We start from the raw sequence: 7,696 nt of genomic DNA, 5'->3' as shown, positions 1-7,696 counted from the left end.
GCACTACTCACCTTAGTGAAGGCGATAGTCTCAAGCTTCCGGATCGACTTCTTCTTTGTGAGGATATCTTTCATGTATTTCGCATAGGCCGGCACGTGATTGATTAATTCCGTGAAAGGAATTGAGACTTCCAAATTCTTCACAATTTCCATGAACTTTCCAAGTTGATCATCCAATTTGGGCTTGGCTTGACGACTTGGAAAAGGGAGTCTAATCACAATGGGCTCCTTCTCCTTGGCCTTGTCTTCATTTTTCTTTGAACTTTCTTCTTTTGATGATTCTCCATCTTTGGAGTTTTGCACAATTTCTTCTCTTTCACTAGCTTCCACAACTTCATCCTCAACTTGCTTCTTCGGTGCTTCATACCTTGTACCACTTCTCAAGTGAATGGCACTAACCGTTTCATGTCTAGGGGGATTACTTTGAGGTGGTAATTGCCCCTTTTGTCTTTGTGAGCTTGAAGATGCTAGTTGAGTCAATTGTGTTTCCAACATCTTGGTGTGAGCTAGAATGTTGTTGATGGTGGTTTCCTTTGCTTGGCTATCTTTTTGCATTTGAGTGAAAAATTCTTGTTGATTCTTTTGCATTTGGAGGACCGCTTTTTGGACATCAAAACCTTGGTCATTTTGGTGATTGTATGGATTTTGATTTTGGTAACCTTGGTTTTGATTGTAAAAGGGTCTTTGATTTTGGTTTCTCATGGGTGGTGGAGTGTATGTTGTTTGAGGGTTTTGAACATTTTGGCTTTTGTATGAGAGATTTGGATGGAATTTGGTGTTTTCATTGTAAAAGGTGGAATAAGGGGTACCACTCTTGTATGCTTGGAAAGCATTCACTTGTTCATTTGTTCCCCTACATTCACCTTGGTCATGTCCCAAAGTTCCACAATTCTCACATATCCCACTTGGGATTGATGAGGATGCCGTCATGGCATTAACATGATGCTTTGATGATTTTGAGTTTTCCTCAAGTCTAGCCATAGCTTGTTCAAACTTCAAGTTGATTGTGTCAATGTGAGCACTAAGTTGAGCACCCAATTGAGTAATGGAGTCCACTTCATGCTTTCCTCCTCTAGTAGCCTTGCGAGGTCTACTATATTGTGAGTTATGGACCGCCATTTCCTCAATCTTGTTCCATGTTTGATTGTCATCAACTTCGGTGAACATTCCATTTGATCCCATATTGAGAATGTTCCTAGAATCTTCATATAAACCATTCCAAAATTGTTGTACCAAAAACCATTCGCTAAGTCCATGGTGAGGACATGAGCGACAAATTCCCTTAAACCGCTCCCAAGCTTCATACAAAGATTCTTCATCCCTTTGCTTAAAACCCGTAATTTGAGCTCTTAGCATGTTAGTCTTTTCCGGTGGGTAGAATTTTTGTAGAAAGCTAGAGCCAACTTCTTCCAAGAATCTATTCCGAGGGTGGCCTTATCAAGGCCCTTCAACCATTGCTTCATGGTGCGATTAAAGAAAAAGGAAATAAGACCCATCTAATTTGGTCTTGAGTCACGCCCGTTTGAGAGATTGCATCACAATAGTCACAAAAGGTTTCCATATGAGAATGAGGGTCATCACTAGGCATCCCCCCAAATTGGCTCCTCTCAACTAATTGGATGAAGGCGGACTTGGCAATAAAATTTCCGGTTAGATGTTGCGGTGTAGGAGTACCATTTGGTAGATTCTCCTCGGTGGGTACGGAGTGTGACGAGAATTTAGGCATTGTAGGTGGATTTTGTGGGGTATTGTGTAATGGGTTCTCTTCTCCTTCTATTGCGAAAGGATTGACAAACTCACTAGTGGGTTGAACAACTTCACTAATACCTCTTAAATTCCTCCTAACAAGTCTCCTATTGTTCGTCAAGGTTCTTTCGATTTCACAGTCAAAAGGTAACAAATCACCTTGTAACCTTCTAGACATGCAAAATATCAAACAACTCGAAAACAATTAGAACAAACCTTGAGGAGTTTTACTTCCCCAAGGTGAAGAAAGACACAACTAATAACAATAAAAAGAAATCTAAATCAAGTAAACACCGTCCCCGGCAACGGCGCCATTTTTGGTGCGAGTCCGTTTCGTGTTCACAAATTAAGATGTGGTCGTTGGGTCACGGTCGAATCAAAACACAATTTATAACTTCACAAACAACTCTACAATTAGTAAAGAGGCAAGTAAAGGTCGGATCCCAAGGGACGGGTATTGAAATGAGATTTCTATTGCAACTAGTGGTGTCTAAGGGGTGTCACAAATTGGGTTGATGTAGAAGGTCACTAAACTAAAATAGCAATGAAAATAAACAAGCAAGATGAATTAAAGGGGTGTAAACAATTGATTAAAGGCACTAGGGTGTCATGGGATCATAGGGGAATCATGGGATATGATCATACAAACATGTTCTCAAATTATAAGCAAGCAATTATTGTTGTGATGGATTGAGTTGGGTTATATCTTACAATCCTCGGAAAGTTTGGGTCCCGGAGCCGAATCGATTAGATTGTACAACACCTACAAGTCGACTTAATCTTCCCTACTCAACAACATGCATGGTCTAATGAGACTCGAGTTGGGTTATGTCTTACAAGTCTCATTGAAAAGATAGAAGATGATAGTAAATGCAAGGATTCATAGGCTTAGCATTTCATCAAATATAACATGTGCATGAGTTGAGATCAAAACAAGCAAGCAAATAAAACATGAAAGCATATTAAATTAAGCATGAATCATTCCCCATGTTGGTTTCCCCTAATCACCCATTAACCCTAGCTAAGAGACTACTCACTCATTATCATGTTGATCATGCTAGCAAGGTTGTCAATCATACCAATAATATGAAACATGATGAATAAATGAAAGTAATTAACAATAACTAAAAAAGGATTAAGAGATTATACCTACTAATGATTCCAATAATAAAGCAAAGATAAAAGAAGTACTTGAATGCTTGATTGAGAGGTTGTCAATCTCCCAACAATAACCCAAATAATCTTCAATTACCCAAAATAAAGGATGAACAAAAGAGAGATTAAAAAACTAAAACTTGGATTAAAACTTGATTAATACTTGATTACAATATTAAAGAGAGATTTGATTGATATTAACTACACTAATTATTGATAAGAAGAACATGCTCCTCTAATTAGACTAATGGGGTATTTATAGTGGAAATTAGGGAGGATGCATTAGGGTTAACTAAGGGCTAAACTAGTAATTACACTTTTTAGATTGAGCAAGGAGGAGCCGGTATTTTTCGAGAGAAAGGCTTCTTTCTTCGTAGCTTGGAGAAGACAATCCATGCTGTGCTAGAATCCAGGCGGAATAAGGTCGGGACGGGCGGATTCTGGCGTTGGAATCCGAGCGGATTCAAGGGAATCCGGTCGGATTGTGGAGGTGGAATCCGAGCGGATTCAAACAAAGCCGCACGGATTGTGCAGCTGCGGGACGGACGGATTGGTGACAATCCGCTCGGATTGTCACTCAGCAACATATTTTCTTCTTTTCTTCCCTTTTCTTCATAAATTCCTTGGGGATTTCCTCGGGGACTCAAGGATCCTTTCTCAACATTGCTCTTCTACTATAATATGTACAAAGGCCTTCTAATCTTGTCTCTCCTTGATGCTTGGTCATTGAATTCAATCAATTTAGTCTCGTTTTGCCATGAAAATGCAAGATTCTTACTCCTTTCCTACCAAGGGATCAAAATCTCAAAGAATATGCAAAACAAAGAACTAAAGATAAGAAATGACCCAAATATGCACTAAAAAGCATAGGAACAAGGCTAATTCGGGGGCTAAATATGCGCTAAATATGGTCACATCAGACTTATGATCAAGTAGCACATAAGCACTCACAGTTTCATTATATTATGCATTATGCTGACACGGGTTTTGGCTTAAAAGGGTGGGTTACACACCAAGCAATCAAACCCCGATTTGCGAGAGGGATACCAATCCAAACAAAATGTGTAAGGAGGGTGCCCTAGCCTCGTGCTCGAAAGTGATGAAAGCTCTTTGATGAAACAAAAATGTGTAACGTCAGTTGTATGCTTGACTCAATCGGGATTCGAAACGCGGGGCTGAGAAAACTCACGCCGACGGGACGAGCCAATTGGTCGGAAAGGGTTAGGTTGTGGGCCCGGACAAGGAACCCGACTTATGACCGTAATATCAATTAATGCACTTTAACCACGACCTCGTTCGAGTTTCACCTCTAAGGATCACAAACACACAAGTGTCCTAACAATCCCCAGCGGAGTCACCAATCTGTGGACATGGGCCACGTCTCGGTCTGCGGATTTAGGCCGCCTACCGATCCGCGGTCATGGGCCACCTGCACGCCAAGCCAAACTGTGGACATGCAGCGGTCTAGAAAGCTACGCTCGGTGGCGTTGAAATGCTTTCGGCCGGATCGCTTTAGATCGGTCGGTTTCGTCTCGGTAAAGGTCTCGAAACGATTAGAGATGTTCGGAGTCGCCACCAAGCATATGTGGGATGCTTGGAACCCGTTCGAATCCACTTTATACCTCGGTCAAATGAAGCACAAAGCAGTGTTGGACATAGGTACTAAAGATAAGGACTCGTCCCCCTTTTAGCATTCTATGCCTAAAATGACTCTCGTACGCCCTGGATAAGTTCGTCCACTATCCAAAGGTTCTGAGTAAGGGGTGAGGGTACGTATTGGTAAGCCCTTTAATCGGACACCCAATCCCGCCCGCGTTAGCGGCCTCTACTGATCGATCGTAGATGTTTAAGTGCAAAAGTTGATAAAACAGTGTAAATGCATGAATGCACATCCAAAAGTCTTAACCTAACACGTGAGCTTTCTAAGTCGGTTTGTTAATCCAAATATCAAGCATAAGATGTCAAGTTGGATTTAGATTGATTTGCATGTGAGAACGGAAATTAAACATTCATCTACCAAATTCGGGTTATGATGCTTAACACGATCCATTTATTGAAAAAGGGTGTCAAATGACAAAGTGTAAAAAAACGTAAGCTTGTCAATCTGATCCGTCATGTATTCGAATTAACCGTAATCGGGATCATCCTAGACAAGTGCTAAAAATGAGGCAGAACAGTGCCAGGCAGCCCTTTTGGGGCGCGACCCTATTGGCGATAGAAGGGGCTCTGCCCTGGTTTTGAAATGTAGAAAACAGACGGCCTCTTAGGGCGCGAGCCATGAGCCGACCCAAGGGGGCGTCCCCTGGTTTTTGAAAAGGTTGTTTAAAACCGTATTTGTGATTAAATAATTTGCAAGTATTGTTTGCATGACTCGGAATAATTACTACTATGTTAGTAATATCCGTTGTCGGACTTGCATGTTTGAAAAGCATAGTTTACAAATAAAAATGTAAAATGTTTATTTGAACTAATCATATTAAGTTCATTTCTTTGTAATTAGTCAAGTTAATCATCGCACTCGGATTAAACCGACATGGTATAAACAACCAAGATGATTATGAATCACGACTAATTTGTTTACAAATGTAAACAAATGAGAAAAATGGTAAATAAAATAAAAGGGTGTTAAAATACCCATTAAAATGTAATTAACCAATAATATCATCGAGTCACGGAATAAACCGTCATGGTATAAAGAACCAAGGATGATTTTTATAATGGCCAAAGTATGTATCATAAAAATGAAATAAAATGGTAAATAAAAGAAAAGGATTTCTTCCAAAATGTAATTAACCAATTAATATCACCGAGTCACGGATTAAACCGTCATGGTATATGAAACCAAGGGTAATTATGATTTATGGTTAAAAAGTTTGTCATAAAAATGGTTTGAAATATTCGAAATGGTAAAAACCGTAAAAGGAAATAAGTAAAAATAAAAGAAAGTGTTGAAGGAAAGACGAACTCAAACATGTTTGAGTCTGACATGGGCACCCCATTGAGGCGCGAGCCACGTTGCACATTAAGGGGCTTCTGCCTCAGGCCAAATCTCGGTTTTGGTTCATCTAACCTATATTTGAATCGTGTTATGCATTGTTCATGCTTATAGACTCATAAAAATAGTAAATACATGAAATAAAGTGAGTTGTTTACACCCTCAAACTTACGTGTATGATGTTTGCGACATAGACGACTTTAGAGACAAGTTTTCTCGTAGCGACTACTCACGATCAAGAAGTTTAAAAAGAGTGCCTTAAAAAAAGATTTTGTTTTGAAAATGAGTTGAAAATATGTTAATTAAAACATGTTGCTTAATGTTGAGTTGGTCGAATGGGTTGGTCGAATGCACGACGACGGTATCAAACATATGTGAAAGGCTTGTGTTTACGATCGGTATAGAAGTTTAAGGGAGATGTGAGGGGGCGGACTCTCGCGCGAATATTATGGTGTGTGATGGTGGGTATTTATAGAGAAATTTGGGATGGTAGGTCGGTTGTGTTTTCTTAGAGGCTAAGCAGACACCTGCTTTAGGCGCGAGCCACCCCGTGACTCAATGGGGTGTACTGTCCCTTTCGCAAATTTGGATTTTGCATTTGTTCTAACCAATGTTTTGTTGGTTGTGATTTGTGGTTTTTGAGGTTTTCTTAGCCGTGTAAGCTTCCTCTTAGGTGATATTTGGGGTAGGTATTTTGTGTCTTTGACTCGAGTTTGACCCGTGTGAGTCGGGATTTGAATTTCGAGTCGGTTTTTGGCTCGGTGTCGGTTTTGACTCTAAATAGGGTCATTTTAATGGAAATGACACGATGAAGACATTCATGGCATTATTTTTGACATCCAAGATTCGGTTTGACTCGGGTTGACTCAGGTTGACTCGAGTTGCGGGTTTATGAGTTGGTTTTGGGTGCGAAGACGGTTTTAACTCTAAATAGTGTTATTTTAATGCAAATGAAGTTAGAAAACTTTTGAAATCATTTTTCATATCCGAGTAGTGCATCAAACCGTCTCATGTATAGCCAATCCACGTACGCATATCAAAAACACGTTACAGTCCGATCATCATCGGGTGGTTTTTGGAAGGTGCAGATACTGGGTATCTACACACGTAGTAGTATGATGTTTAGGAGCGTGAGTAAACTTCGATAGTGTTAACGGATTGTGTGATGATGTTTATGTGTGTGAGTAAACTTCGAGGACGAAGTTCTTTTTAAGGGTGGTAGAATGTAACATTCCGTTTGGATGGTTGATTTTGTCCGGTGGATTGTCTTGGTAATTGAGGGTACTAATGTGCGTTATGGAAGTAAGACATATTTGGCAACACTGATGTTGTGGGCATCCGATTGTACTATATATGGAGTTAACATTGAGAGATTATGTTGTAGTTGAGACAATATCGTGAGCCATATGGTGGAAGTAGCGTGGTTGGTGGAGTTAGTGTTAGGTGTCCATGTTTTATAGGTTGGGTTGGAACTTTGGGGATGAAGTTCTTTTTAAGGAGGGAAGACTATAATACTATGGTTTTTCTAAGCCTGGTACTTGGCCGAGTATGGCCTACTCGGTCGAGTAAAGTGTGTCGTGTATCCTGTTTGGCTACTGCCCAGGAACACTCGGCCGAGTATGTGGAATACTCGACCGAGTAGAGGGTACTCGGCCGAGTATACTCTATACTCGTTCGAGTATCCGGTTTGACGGGAATTATTTCAGCGGTTTGATTTTGAGATGATTAGGGTTATATTAAAATGTAAATCAGTTTCTAATTACACTGTTCCAAAACATAATCACTCAACGACGCTCTAATC

At 40.2% G+C, this 7,696-nt stretch overlaps 1 non-coding gene across 1 annotated transcript; it reads left to right on the top strand.

Moving 5' to 3' along the window:
- Positions 1-1,248: 1,248 nt before the first annotated feature.
- On the top strand, positions 1,249-1,355 carry LOC141602854 (small nucleolar RNA R71). Its single transcript, XR_012524761.1, has one exon. It is a non-coding gene; the product is annotated as a small nucleolar RNA R71 (small nucleolar RNA).
- The last annotated feature ends 6,341 nt before the right edge of the window (positions 1,356-7,696 follow it).

Source organism: Silene latifolia, chromosome 9 (genome assembly GCF_048544455.1).
Source record: "Silene latifolia isolate original U9 population chromosome 9, ASM4854445v1, whole genome shotgun sequence".
In the NCBI taxonomy this organism is placed as follows: domain Eukaryota; kingdom Viridiplantae; phylum Streptophyta; class Magnoliopsida; order Caryophyllales; family Caryophyllaceae; genus Silene; species Silene latifolia.
The sequence above is the reverse complement of the archived record's forward strand: the minus strand, read 5'-3'. Positions and strand labels throughout refer to the sequence as shown.